The sequence below is a fragment of the Hypanus sabinus genome, chromosome 7 (genome assembly GCF_030144855.1).
Source record: "Hypanus sabinus isolate sHypSab1 chromosome 7, sHypSab1.hap1, whole genome shotgun sequence".
NCBI classification, from domain to species: Eukaryota; Metazoa; Chordata; class Chondrichthyes; order Myliobatiformes; family Dasyatidae; genus Hypanus; species Hypanus sabinus.
The window spans coordinates 57,734,040-57,749,415 of NC_082712.1; the positions used below are offsets into that span (position 1 = coordinate 57,734,040).

At 40.8% G+C, this 15,376-nt stretch overlaps 1 long non-coding RNA gene across 1 annotated transcript in view; it reads right to left on the minus strand.

Moving 5' to 3' along the window:
• The window catches only part of LOC132396792 (uncharacterized), a 33,985-nt gene that overhangs the window by 9,126 nt on the left and 9,483 nt on the right, over window positions 1-15,376 (minus strand). The window contains exons 2-3 of the long non-coding RNA XR_009513128.1: window positions 13,228-13,285; window positions 784-12,531 (exon numbers count right to left, since the gene is read on the minus strand). This is a non-coding gene — a long non-coding RNA (uncharacterized LOC132396792). The remainder of the gene's footprint in view (window positions 1-783; window positions 12,532-13,227; window positions 13,286-15,376) is intronic.

Below are 15,376 nucleotides of genomic sequence, written 5' to 3' on the forward strand. Positions count from 1 at the left end.
TTTCTCTTCCCTGTGCAGTCAATTTATTTTTGTCTGCTCAACATGCTCTTTGTATGTGTCCTACTTGGTTATATCCTCTGCAAATTTCGCCTTTAAAACTGCATTCGTCTGGCATATGCGAGCCCCTGCCACAACAGTAACACAGTTTGTTTTGCCAGGCCAAGTTCTGTTTAGACATTGCAATTTTGTTCAAGGTCACTTTCCTGCCTGCAAGTCAATTGCATCTCTAGCCGATCTTTCCATTGATACAGCAATTATACTGCAATTTCTGCTGATCTTTTATAAATGAATTGTGCTTCAGTCAGAAGCTGTTTTTGAATGCTTTCTTGTAAGATTCCACAAACTAAATAATCTCTCATTGCATCATTAAGCCCATCACTGAACCAGCAATGTTCAGACAATCCCTTCAATTCAGCCACGTTAGCTGAAATGGACTCCCCTGCCTTTTGATTCTGCTTATGAAACCTAAAGTGTCCTGCCATCAACAGAGGAGAGAAATGTTCCTGGACAACTTTCATCATATCAGCAAAGCTCATTTTGTCTAGTTTGGTTTGAGCAGTCAAATTTCTAAGCAAACTTCATGCCTTTCCACCCCAATACACTCAGCAAAACTGGCACTTGCTTTTCATTGGCTATTTAATTTGCTTCAAACTACTGCTCAATTTACTAAGAATGTCTACATCAGCAACTTACCTGTTGTACAGTTAATGTGTTTATCTTTCCGATGTAACCAGCCATTTCTGCTTTTTTAAAAATGTATTATTAAAATCACTCGGTACTCACTGTTTATGAACTCTTGAATTTTGTCCATTTTTTGCCGCTTTTGAAACTTGACAAACTCCATCTCCCCTTTCTCAACACTGTTTCTCTCCTCTTGCAAAGAAAGCTTTATTTAAAATCTCGAATGACCTGCTGCACTTCAACACGTAGGTCGTAGTCTTGGATTTGTTTTAAACCTTATTCAGCGTCACTGCTATGTTCTGTAACTCCAAAACATAAAACTAATTGAAAGAAAAACATGGAGCTCGGCATAACCTGTGCACTTTAGTTTCGCTTTTACTTTAGTGAGGCATCCCCTTATGATATGGTGGCATAATGAAATATGCCATTCACATACTCTTACAAATAGCCCATAATAAATTATTTAAACAAACAGAATACTTAAACAATATATTTACAATGTTACTCAAATATTACTGAAATAATAAATGCACAACATTTACATAGCATCTTCTGCCTTCCTTTCAAGATATCTCAAAATGTTTTCACAGTTACTGACATACTGTTGAAATATTGGAAGCACAGTATACAATTTTTTTTACATAGCATGGTCCTATTACAGCAAAGCGAAAACAACCAGGTGTTAATTAAAACGTTTTTAATTGCAGATGTTGAAAATCCAAAATTTAAACTGTTCTTAAAGTCAAAGTAAATTTATTATTAATATATGTGTATATCACCACATACTACTTGAGACTTATTTTCTTGCAGCCATTTAAAGAAAAATTAAAAATACAATAGAATTTATGAAACATTATAATATCAAAGATTTACAAATAACGAATGTGCAAAATAAGACAAATTATGCAAGTAAAAAACAATACTACACTATACTACACTAGAATAATGATAATGGAGTCCTTGGAAGAGAGTCTATCAATTGTGGAATCAGTTCAGCATTGAGTTGAGTGGAATTATCCTTGCTGGTGCAGGAGTATGATAGTTTCAAGATAATAATTGTTCCTGAACCTGGTGGTGTGGTTGCCTAAGACTTCTGTATCTCCTGCACAATATTAGTAGTGAGAAGAGGGCATGGCCTGGACTATGTGAGTCTTTGGTGATAGATGTTGCTTTCCTAGGCAGTGCTTCTTGTAACTATGATTAGTAATGGGAGGGCTTTGCTGGGGCTGTAATCACCAGTTCTTGTAGACTTTTCCTTTTCTCTCTACTGTGCAATTATTAAAGTTTGTCAAAGTTTTAGATGACATACCAAATCTGCACAAACTTCTAAGAAAGTAGAAGTGCTGCTGTGCTTTCTTTGTGATGGCACTTACATGTGGGTTCCAGGACAGATCCTCTGATATGATAACGCCAAGGAATTTAAAGTTAGTCAACTTTTCCACCTCTGATTTCCTAATGGGACTGGCTCATGGGCCACTGGATTCTTCCTCCTGTAGTTTAGAGCCAGCTTCATGGTTTTGCTGATGTTGAATGAGTGGTTGTTTTTATGGCACCATTAAACCAGAAGACTAAGTCCTTCTGCAGTCCTCCTGACTCCACCTATCTTTGTATCAACCACAAACCTGGCCACAAAGCTATCAACTCCATTATCCAAATCATTGACATATAATATGAAAACAAGTAGTCCCAATACAGATTCCTGTGGAACAATACTAGTCTCCAGAAGCCAACTAGACAATCCCCCCTTTATTTCCAATCTTTGCCTCCAGCCAACCTTCTATCCATGCTCGTATCTTTCTTGTAACATCATGGGCTCTTACTTTGTTAAACAGACTCACATGCAGCATGTTGTCAAAAGCCTTCTGCAAATCCAAGTGAACAACATCCACTGACTCCCCTTTGTCTATCCTGTCTATATTTCCTCAAAGAATTTCAACAGATATATCTGTTGAAATTCTTAAGGAAACTATGCTGTCTTTGGCCTACTTTATATGTACTTCCAAGTACCTCGAAACCTCAACCTTAATAATGCACTCCAACATCTTTCCAAATATGATCAGGGAACTTTATGGAATATATATAAGTTTAAATTTCAAGGGCCTGAAATGTTAACTTTGTTTCTCTTTTCACAGGTATCGCCTGCCCTGATGAATACTTCCGGAATTTCCTGTTTATTAAAGATGGTAAACTTGGCCAGAACATTGTCTTGCTCTTGGTCTTGATGGTAGCTTGGGACATTATATGTCCACCTGAATGGATAGGCAGACATCTGGATTTAATTGTACAGATAAAAGTAATGCATTTCTTGACAGTCTTGCATCAGCACTACAATAGAATGGAAATCTTGATGTTTCTCCACAGGTGTTGAAGCTAGATTTGAAAACGCAACCTTCTGATTCAGAGGTGAGGGAGGTAGATATTGAACAGTTATTATAATTATGTATTGTAGTTTGTATCATGGGGAATTTATGATGCTTTGTTGACAGTTGCAAAATGAATCCATAAATGATGGTTTACTTTTTGTTGATACTTACCATGAGGGGAAGAAATTGTTTCACTGATAAAGAAAGACTGCAAAAGATGCAAATAATAATAAGCGTAGACGTGCTACCAACTTGGTATATAATTGATTATAGCCACTTCAGGCTACTAGATGACATGCTCTAAATAGGAATTTGAGTTGGTGCATTGTCATACAGCCTTAAATCACATTTTAAAGTGAGATACTGTACCTCATATCACCTACTGACATCATTCAATCATGTTAGTCCCGTTACTCTCTAAACAGAAATATTTCAAAATGTGCTAAAATAGACAGGAAAATGAGCTCTTAATCATTATCATTATTTTCATATTTAAGATTTACAGGAGAGAACAGTTAACTCTATGTGAGCTGACTCCCACCTTGTTTCATCCTAACAATAGAACGTTATATTTCTTTTTCTCTCTAGATTTTAGGTCATTTGATGACAGTGCCATAAATGTATCAAAACAGATTTGCAATTGTGGAGCAATGCACAATAAAAAATAACAACATGCTGGAGGAACTTAAACGGTTAGGGAGCAGCTATAGAGGGAAATTAACAATCTGTGTTTTGGGCCAAGACTCTTCATCCTGAGTTCCTCCAGCACTTTCTTTTTGTGTGCTTCTGCATTGCAGTGTCTGCTGCCTTTCTTGTGTCTCCATTTTGAAATCCAAGAGTTATGATCAATTTGATGTGGCAAGGCGAGGCAGTGGGTCTGTCGCCAAGAGCGAGGAAAGACTCAAGGTTCGATCGATTTAAGCGTTGGGCCAAATTGGAAAGATTGGGCTCAGGCCGAGTCAAGGTGATGAGGTCCAAGCATCAGAGCATATGCAAGCGACTGAACCCAATGCTTAGACAATGATTTAAGCGCTGGGCCAAATCGGAAAGGTTGCGTACAGACCGAGTTGAGGCAGAGGGGTCCAGGCCCCAGCATGAATCAATGAACTCTGACATTTGGATGACAATTTAAGTGCCGGGCCATATTGAAAAGGCTGGGTAAAGGCCAAAGAGAGGCGTTGGGGACCAGGCCCCAGAGTTAGTTGCCCAGCCAGATTGAAAAGAACAGGGTGCCAGGGTGAGGGATGGGCCGGTTCAGCTCACTGCTTCGCTCTACACTGAACTAAGAGTCTGTGATCTATTTGCTTGGTTTTATTGTTTCCATGACGCGCTTTATTCCCTCTGCACATTGGGTGTTTGACAGTGTTCTTTTGGGCTTCTTAGTTTTCTGGCCAACTGTCAGGAGATGAATCTCAAGGTTGTAATATACTTTGATACTAAATGTACTTTGAACTTTGAATTTGAAAGTGATGCTGGTCCCTGGCACAAATGAGATGATAGTGTTAATTTCCCTTTCAATCAGGACAGCTGCAAATGACTGAGATTAATTTCATGCCTATACAGTAATTTGTAAATAAATCATTGGATTTTTCTGTATAAATTATCCTTATGTCATGAGAGCTGTTGCAGCTTCTGTAATAAGTTCTGTTTCTCTGCTGTTTAAATAGATTCCGGTCAAGAAATCCTTTCATGTCTGGAAGGGTCCATTAAACAAGCAGTGCATGGCATGTTTTCTTAGTAACACATCTTTATACATAAGGCCCTAGGCAATATGCACAATGAAACACATTGTGAACATAGTGAATTAAAATTGATAGATTGCATATATCTGATTCACATGGAGAGAGATGGTTAGAGAAGGGTTAGAGTCAGGGAAAAGAAATGACCCAAAATGGATCAAAAAATTGATGGGCAAAGCTGCATTTACCTACTAAATGCTGGAGGAACTCAGCAAGCAGCATCTGTGAAGAGGAATAAACAGGGCCAATGAAGGGTCTCAGTCTGAAATGTTGACCGTTCATTTCTAAAGATGCTGCCTGACCTGCTGAGTTCCTCCAGCATCTTGTGTGTGTTGCTCTGGAATTCCAGTGTCTGCAGAATCTATGATGTTCACCTACTCAGGGTTTAAATGGTAGTCACTTGGGGATGGGTTGGGGTGCAGAGTGCAGAGTTGTGAAGCAGTCAGTGTTATGAACAAACCAAAGAGGGGGTAGGTTTATTGGATTTGCTACTGCTGGACACAGGCAGAGTCTCTTTTAATGCAGAATCAGGTTTAATATCACCAGCATATGTCATGAAATTTGTTAACTTTATGGCAGCAGAACAATGACATAAATGGTAAATATAAATTAAAAATACTGAACTACAGTAAGTATATATATCTCTATTAAATAGTTAAGTTAAAATAAGTAGCGCAAAAAACCCAGAGGAATTTTATAAGTTTCTGCAACTTACTTCAAACTTGTGCAATAGCCCTCACCCATACCAAACAGTGATGCAGCTCTCCACGGTACATTTGTAGAAGTTTTCGACTATTTTAGTTGACAAACCAAATCTCCTCCAACTCCGAATGAAATACAGCTGCTGTCTTGCCTGCTTTATAGCTGCATCAATATGTTGCATCCAAGTTAGGTCCTCAGAGATATTGACACCCAGGAATTTGAAACTGCTCACTCTCTCTACTTCTGATCCTCTATGAAAATTGGAACGTGTTCCCTCATCTTCCCCTATCTGAAGTCCACAATCATCCTTTGGTCTTGCTACCGCTGAGTGCAAGATTATTGCTGTGACACCACTCAACTAACTGGTATATCTCGCTCCTGTACACCCTTTCGTCACCATCTGAAATTCTGCCAACAATGGTTGTATCATCAGCAAATTTGCACCAAGCCAACTGTAGATGTATTGTATTGTTTTGCTTTTATGCAAATTGCCTGCAGCAGACATACAGAATGTGAGGCCCAACTGTACACTTGTTCATTGGATTCATTGATTCATACATGAAGCACGTATCAATAAAAATTATGACAGTCACATCCAGTTATACATTATATAGCACTGCACATAACCAAATGCTAATGTATCTGGCAGTGTGTTAAACACTCAGAGAAACAAAATACGTGGATATCAGAGAACCAGTAAATCCTTAAGGTATGCTGTGTGATTAGTGTTCTAAATATAATCTAGTGCAGAAAAACGTTACGCTACATAAAAGAATTTGTGACTAAATTAACTGTTTTTGCTAGACAATAGATACTTCACTCTTGCAAAGCCCTTTGGAAAGTTCACTGGTGTTAAAGATGCTAGTAAAATACAAATTATTTATTATTTTCTTATGTACTTCCTGCCCATTATGTCATTGGTGTTCAGGGCAGCAATGAAGGTCCTCTATCTCTGGCAGCATTCAGGGCTTCATTCATCATGTCAGCAGTTTCCTCTCGGTTTTCACTATTGTCAGTCATACAAGTCCCGGGTGGAGATTCAGGAATACCATCTCGCACAGATGTAGAAGGATTCTTCATTCCTGTTTCCATAACAATTTTGTTTTACCAGTCAGGGTTGTTAGCCCTGAGCTGAATCCCTGGAGGACTGGTGGACCACTCTTACTTTGGCCTCTACCCTTTGACCTTTTTGGCATAGGTGACCTAGGCAAAAGTTAGATGATAATGGTGTTCTTATAATCCTTGACCATCTTGGTGTTAAAGGTCGAGGTTTTTTGGAGGTGCAGTCTAAAAAGTAACTGGTCTGCTTTTGTAGCCACAATAATTATTTGGTCCTGTTTCAGTTAATATTTATCCCAGGAAGTTGATGGTGGAGACTTGTTGATGGAATTGCCATTGAATGTCAAGAGTAAATGGTTAGACTTTCTCGTGTTTGGGACTTCTGTGGCAGAAAACATTAACCCATACCAGAATGCTGGTCCAAGTCTTGTTGAATGTAGTCATGGGCTGCTTTATTCCTAAGGAATTGTGAACAGGATTTAACATTGTGCTAACATTGTGAATATCTCCTCTTCTGACCTCAGATCATGGAGAAGCAGCAGATGGTGTTCAGGCCTATAGCTTCACTCTGAGGAACTCCTGCAGCGATGTCCTGGGTTGGATAATTGAAATCCTACAACTATGCCCATTTTCTTTGTGGAAGACATGATTCCAGTCACCAAAGTGTTTTGGTTTACTGTCCAAATGTCTTCTTATGTAGGAAGAAGTAAAGATTTAGTGTTAATATTCTTATGAACTACTTTTGGATATTTGCCACAATGCTTCTGTTCAGTTCAAGTTCCAGTTTAATGTCATCTGACTGGACATGTATACAACCAAATGAAACAGCATTCCTCCGGACCATGCTGCACCCACACAAAGTACTATCACACACTGCACATAAACCAGAATATTATACTATAAATAAGTTCATGACATACAATTCAAAATGCATGTAGTAAAGCACAGCACAGGTAAACAATAAACAGCTTACTATCCTAGTGATGAGGACTCAGTGGTGGAGGGCATTCATTAGTCTCACAGCCTGAGGAAAGAAGCTGTTACCCAGTCTGACAGTCCTAGACCTGATGCTTCTGAACCTTATTGTAGTGGGTCAAAGAGATTGTAGGATGGGTGGTACGGGTCCTCAACACTGTATTGGGTTCTTCATCAGTAAATGAAACAAATAGATGGGAGGGAGAACCTGATGATGCTCTCGGTAATTTTTACTGTCCTCATAAGTGTGTACCTGTACCATCTGTACCACACAATGAAGCAACCGGACAGGACACTCTTGATGGTGCTCCTGCAGAATGGGGGCAGGAAGCCTTGCACACCTCATTCTCCTCAGTAAGTTTAGGCCCTGCTGAGTCTTTGTGTCTCCAAAGGCAGAACAATGAGTCCAGGTTAGATTGTCCATTATATGCATACCAAGGAATTTCTGCTCCTCACTCTCTCCACGGGAGAGCCATTGATGTGCAATGGACCTACGAATTTGTGAAGCTCATAATCATCTCTTTTGTCTTGTCCATGTTGAGACCAAGGTCGTTATTCTCACACCATTTGACAAGCCTTTCTGTGTGCCAACTCATCATTGTTGCTGATGAGGCCAGGCACTGTAGTATTATCAGTGAACTTGATGATACAGTTTGAGTCGACTCTGGCAATGCAGTTGTGAGTCAGCGGCGTGAACAGCAGCCGACTGAGCACACAACCCTGGGGGCGTGAGGGGTAGCATCAGTGCAGAGTGTGATGGAGCTTGAGATGTTGCTGCCAACTCAAACTGACCGGGGTCTTTCCACAATCCAGTTACAGAGAGAAGTGTTGATTCCAAACAAGGACAGTTTACTCAGCAGCCTCTGAGGGGTGATTATTTTAAACGCTGAGCTGAGCAACACCGTGGCGTATGAGACGTCGTTTTCTAAGGGGATCAGGATGTAGTGCTGGGTCCAGGTTATGGCATTGTCAGTGGGCGGTTTGAACGGTAGGCAACTGGAAAGGGTCCAACTGGAAGGTGGGACTTTATGATTCACTACCAACTGCTCAAACCACGTCACAATTGTTGAAGTCAGTACCACTGGGAGGTAATCATTTACTCCAGTTACCTCTGCTTTCTTGGGCACCAGAACGATGGTGGGTGCCTTGAAGCCTGCAGGGACAGTGGACCGTTTCAAAGAGATATTAAAGATATTTGTCAGAACCTCTGTTAGCTGGGCCACACAGTTCCTCAGCATCTGACTAGGAATGTTGTCCAGCCCTGCAGCTTTACATGGGTTTTCCCTGGCTAGGATCCTACTCTCCTCTGCTGTGGCCAGTCAGGGTGCCTGTTCCTTGGGAAGCGAGGGGGCTTTCCTCAGTGTCACATCATGCGTAGAAAGCGTTCAGCTTATCAGGAAGGGAGGCATGGGTGTTGACTCACAAGGTGGACTTGTAATCGTTCGTGGTTTGTATACCTTGCCACATGTGCAGTGTGTTCCCGGCGTCACAAAGGTGGCTGAATTTTAGGGGCATGCTCACATTTTGCCTTCCTGATGGTACAGGAGAATGCAGATCTAAAGGCAGTGTCCCAATTCCTTAGCAGTTCATGCACCTTTGCGGTTAGCCACGGTCTTTGATTTGCCCTGACAATGTAGCATTTAATCATGGCAATGTCCTCTATGCTTTTCCTCTGTAGCCAGTCACCACATATTCATGTTGTTGTTGTTGTTGAAAACCAAAAGCTTACAGATTCCAGAAATCTGAAATAAAAGCTGGGGATTTCTACAGGTCGGGCAGCATTTGAGGAAGAGGGAGAGGGCTGGAGAAAGAAAACAAAGAGGACGTCTGCGAAAGGGTAGAGACCAGCTGAGACTGAATGACATGAGTGGCAGTGGTTTCAGCTTTTAAATGGCTCCATAACCACAGTTGATAGGAGGAAGCCTAAATGAGACATTAATGAAAACAGAGAACATAGAGCATTGAAAAAAAAAGGCAAAAGAAAGTCAAAGTACCAGAATTGTGCAAAGCAAACAATGCAGATGCTGAAAATCTGAAATGGAACTCCTCAGCAGATTTGATAGCACATGTAAAGACAGTAAATTATAACTAACATTCATAAAAATCAATAATAATCTATTCATATAAGTCAATAGAAGTCAAGATTTCATAGAAGTCAATACATAGAAGTCAATATTTCAGGATGATAACCTTTCATCAGAACTGGAACAGCTGGTTACCTACAGGTAAATTTATTGAAGATGCAAAATCTTTAATGAAAGCAAAATAGTTGCTTGTTGACTTAAGAAAGTGGGTGCTGCACATGCTCCTGTCTTCATCAAGGCTGCTGAGGCCAAGAGGGAGATTTAAGTGCCTAGAAGTGAGCATTACCTTTGTTGGGCCAGCCACAGCCAAGAAAGCTCACTAGCTGCCTCTACTTCCTCAGGAGATCAAAGAAATTTGGCATAACCACATCAACCCTTACCAATTTTTATCGAAGCCTTATCAAAAGCATCTGTAATGATTGGGGTTGATTAGACCGAAATAATTTGAGTGCCCAGGAGATGTGGTAATAAGTGCACAAGCACAATGAAGAAAACACGTTTTATTATAAAACAAAATGTACAAGTGAACCTCAGAAAATATTCCATAATAAGTCACAAAAATTTCAGGGCTCAAGATTCTTAGTCACCACCGATTGTTACCGTTGTCAAGGGAACTCCAAATTCTGACTCACTCATGAAACCACCTTGGGTCCTAGATCGCGATTCCAGGTCTAGATGAAGTCTGACGAACCGAAAGAAAGGTACCCCAATAAATGAGCTACAGAGAGAGACATACAAACTCTTTGATCTTTTGTTCTCATGCCGTTAACTCAGCCTGGTTTCTTTCATTCAAGCAACTCAAGTATCACCACAGTGTTCAGCATACCCTTAAGATCAATTAGACACTTTATTGGTCACTCTTTATCCACCCTGCCACCAATATTTTGGACTTAACATTCATTTAGTTACAGAAGAACATTAATATTACATATCAGCGATAAGCCCAAATGCAAAAATAAATCCATCAAGCCAGTTTGACAGACCTTAAGAAACAATCTATCAACCTAGCTGTCAAAATGACCAACAACAGACATTTAGTCATTAACAGACATCCTCATGTAACCATCTCGCCGGAAGCTCATAATGAATTAGCTAGTACTGTGAATGCAAACGAACATAGAAGTTTGAAAGTTCCTTTAATGGAAAGTTGGACTGTTATTTGGATGAATACTGGCATACCCATGTACATTTACTGTTAGTCAGGAAGCAATAAGTTAACTCACACCAGTATAAGCTTAAAGTTGTATTGACAAATATTTTAAACTGTAACAAACATAATAAAGAAAAAGGCCTATTACACATATATTAATTAGCTTATAGTGTTCACATGATCAATGGAGCACATTGTTGCGTAATCAATCCTGCTTGCTTCACTTCGTTTGCTCACAGTACCAAACAATTCTGCCTGAAAACATAGTCTAAGCGAAACATAAACATCCAAGCAATGTCTAAGGCATCGAACTTTCTCCGAGGTTGTGTGATAACTAGCTAATTAAAAGTTACCTGCACATTCTCTGTGAGACTATTGTCCAACTGCAAGAGGATTTTTTGACAGCAGTACGTGCCCTTCCAAATGAGTTCATGTTCTTCTATTATATTTGTTGTCCATTTTCATTCTTTCTCCTTCATCTTCTTCTTCCAAAACTCCTGCACTCTCTCCAGAAAATGGCTATCCCCAGATCCCTCTAGAACATTCCGGGGCATCTTACTGGATAAGATGTTAACAAGATAAATCCTATTGGCTATTACAGCAACCTTAACTTAATCAACTGAATTATTATTTTAAACAGCAAAAACAATTGTACAATGTAATTAACGGAACACATTGCATTTTGAGAAAATCTTCAGGAAAAAAAACCCAATAGCATTAATACAATAAAGCATGTTCTTAAACCAGGATATCACACTGATGTTAATGGTAACCGACACTAAGAAAAATCCACCGGCAGTCATTAACAGTCCTACAGTGTTTATCTTGAACAGACACTCTATATTACCTGCTCCAAGCTCACAAAACACTGAATTATCATTTTGAACTGTTCAGACATTCAACCAATATTTTAAAAAATTCAATATAACACATTTCAGCCTTTGAATGTCTGGACAGAATAAAGACTCATTGAACTCTTCCTTCTGCTTAAAACGAAGACGACAATGATGCCATCCATTGGACTCGAAGGACAATGGAACGAACAATGGCACTGGAGTAAAGAGATCTTGGGATGCTCGGTCGTCAAGACCCTCCCCTCGGCCTCAAGGAAAGTCCAAATGAAAGCCAAACAACGCGCTTGGCACTAGATTGGCTGTCAGAGCTGCTGGAAGGATGTTCAGTGACATCCAGCCACTCCGGATTTTCTGTCTGGGTTTACGCTTGTAGCCTTTGTCTCTCCCGAGGCTGTGGGGCTATCTACCCATAGCTGGGGATCTGGTTTGTATTAATATTAACATTAATAATACAATACATATTAATATCCATTGGATGATTAAAACTAATATTACCACAATTACTAAAATATGAAAATTTATACAGATCCAATGATTCACCTCAATATTCCCATTAAAATATACAAAGTATATCCTCATCCCTAGGGGGCAGTAACAACATCTTGTTCAATTGGAACAGAATGAGGAAGATTTACAAACACTACACTGAGATCAGGGATGCAAGAGTCAAATTACCATAAATTTGGCACTTCACTTGTTTCACAGGAAGAAGTCGTAGGAGGCCAGTCTCTCTAGGTTTACAATATTCTCTCACACCTATAGGCCTCCAATTAGCACATACCACATAATGCACATCTTTTCCCGAAACAATAGTATCTTTTTCCACAAATGACATGGTTATCAGTGACTTGTTGGATCTCAACAGAAGACCAATATCCAACAGAACACAAGACAAGCAGAGCAAAGCATCGTTCCAGTAGGAACCTTTAAAAACAAAAGCAGAGAGATAGTTAGAAATGCTTACATTCCCTCTTCATCATTTTAACCTTCTCCACACACACAGGATGGGTCTGTCCTTGTACCATCACGCAGTATATATTTCCTTGTCTGCTGGCAATAATCTCACCTTCCATTAGAGAGGAAGACAAGTATGTCACAAACACTTTACCCCCCCCCCCCCCCCCCGCAGAACTGAACTGGCTTTTTATCAGTGCATTCAGTTGTGCCATCAGGAACAAAAGGAACAGATTGTCCTTTCATTAACAGAAAGGGGGTGCCTCCTTTCAAGAGAAGTTGGTCAAATGATACAAAGCATGGGGAAAGGACAGGTAACTGTCTAGATAAGGTATGGGCAGGAGTAAGTAAACAAATTTGCTGTTGTAGGCCACTCATTTGTTCAATCAGACAACTGGCCTGAGGATCATAGGTGATATGGAAGACCCACCATACATCATTAGAGACAGCCCAGTCTTGTACCTGACAACCCAGAAAGTGTGAACCATTATCAGACTGAATTTCAAGGGGACAGTCGTATGTAGAAAAACAATGTTCTAATCCCCGAAGGGTACTGTCAAAGGTTCAAAGGTCCCTGTATTATCAAAGTATACAACTCAGAAATTCTTCAGTTCTCTGGGGAACCATGAAACCAAGAAAGGAAAGAAAGGAAGCAAGATTACCAACCCCCAAATTCCATCTCTCCGAACAAAATGGTACAGGCACATCAACCCTCGAATCCTTCCTGCCATGCAAAAAACAAACAAAACTGATCAGCCACATCTACCCCAAATCCCTCTTCCCACACAAAAGAAATGAAAACTGATCAGGCACATCGACCCCGAAATCCCCCTCCCTGCACACAAAAAAAAACAAGAAGATTGGGTGGAAGCACACGGAATATAAAAAGTGTAAGACTGTGAAAGAGAGTCTATAGTCCACATCCACATCCAAAACACAGAAAAACCTGTGCAACACTCTCCAGGCACAGTGGCAGGCTGTCTCCTCTCTGGTACAGAGCAACTGATCAAAAGACAAGCAGCCGACACTTACCCTCTGCATTTGCCTCGTCTCTTTAATCGGCGAACAACGGAAGCAATAATTGGCAAAATGGAGCCAAACATCAGGTCCTGCAGACATCTCACTGCGAGGTTCCTGCATGCTACCTCTGCCACCTGGAATCCTCCTAGAGACTGCAGAGCGCTGGAACCCCCAAACGATCTTCAAACCTCTACACTTGCCTGATCAGCTTTAACAGTAGGGATTGCCATCGAAGGGCCAGACTAAGTGTGTACCATAGTGAGGAGATACTATTGTGTGGGCTACCTCAGTGGGAAGGAATAATCCTTGATGCCTAGATCACCTCAAATGACCAGAAGACTCTTAGGCCCATTGGGCAAATGGAATTAAAGATATTTGATGTTGAGGGTAGACACAAGCTAGTTTGTCATCAAGGGTTGTTAAATCTTGTCATCGGAGTATCACCTTTCAAATGGACTGCAACATGACAAACTGTTAGGCTGACATGTGACGATTGTTTCCAAATGTCCTTCCATAACGTCACTCTCCCATAACAGTATAAGACTGTTGGTTCCATGGGACAACCAGATAGTAAGCTCATTAGCAACAGCCCAAGAATTGGTTTAAATATGAGATTCTTCATTTCATACACAATGAGAGTATGCACTGCTACAAGTTCTGCATATTGACTTGACCCATCTGAGCCTTCCTTCTTCAGAATTTGTTGGGTGAGGAGCTAAAGGCAGCAGCCTTCCAGCTACAATGACCATCCCTCCATATCGCAGAGCCATTGATGAACCAATTGTGCTGTTGCTGAACAGGAGTCAGAAGATTACACCGAACGCCCCATGCAACAGGCCAGATTCCTGTCGGAGTAGCTTCAGGCATGGGTGACACAGCCTGAGGGGATTTGGCAATAAGTTGACGCATTTTATTAATTCCATTCCGTCCCTTTGATGCTTATTTGGAAACAGACCACTTCCAGCTGTCAATTGAATCCTGTTGTGCACACCCTACACTGTGGGTGAGTGTTTCAGACAGTACACATCCCACTGTAGGAAGGTCAGGGTGGAGGGAGACGAGAAAATCCCCCGTCTGTGTTTCAATCTCTGCTAAAGCCCAGGAACAGCCAAGAAATCGTTTCTCAAACACAGTGCATCTGGTGGCAGCATCAGGAAGCTTTTGGGACCAAAAACCTTGAGGCATATTCTTTCCTTCATTCTCACAGGCTCCAGACAGCCACACCATCCTTAAGGGAAATTTGCAGTTCAAACGGGAAGCCCTCTCGACGAGGAGATAGGGGTAAAACTGAGCAATGGCCTCCTTTACAGCCTCAAAAGCTGATTGGTGTTCCAGGCCCCATACAAAACGAACTTTCTTTCTGGTCACAGTGTACAAGGGTCAGAGGAGCATAGTCACATGGGACATGTGACACCGCCAGTATCCCAGAAGGCCAACAAAGCACTGGGCTTCTTGTTTTGTCATAGGGGTGCTATGTCTAGGATCTTCTTTTTGACCTTATCGGGAATGCTCCTATCGGCCCTAGTCCATTTCATTCTCTGAAAATGAACAGTCCTGGCTGGGCCTTGTACTTTACCAGGGTTAGATTCCCATCCCTCTCAATCACATGTGATCAATGAAAGTATTAAGGGCTTTGGAAACCTCCTCTTCAGAAATCCCTGCCACACCACATCATCTCCAAGGTAAGCTACTTTAACGCTAGGGAATAGGACACATCCATGTAAATAGCGTGCCACCACACTAAGGTGTATTATAGGACCGTGGATATCCCTGTGGAAGATGTGTAACTGAAGGC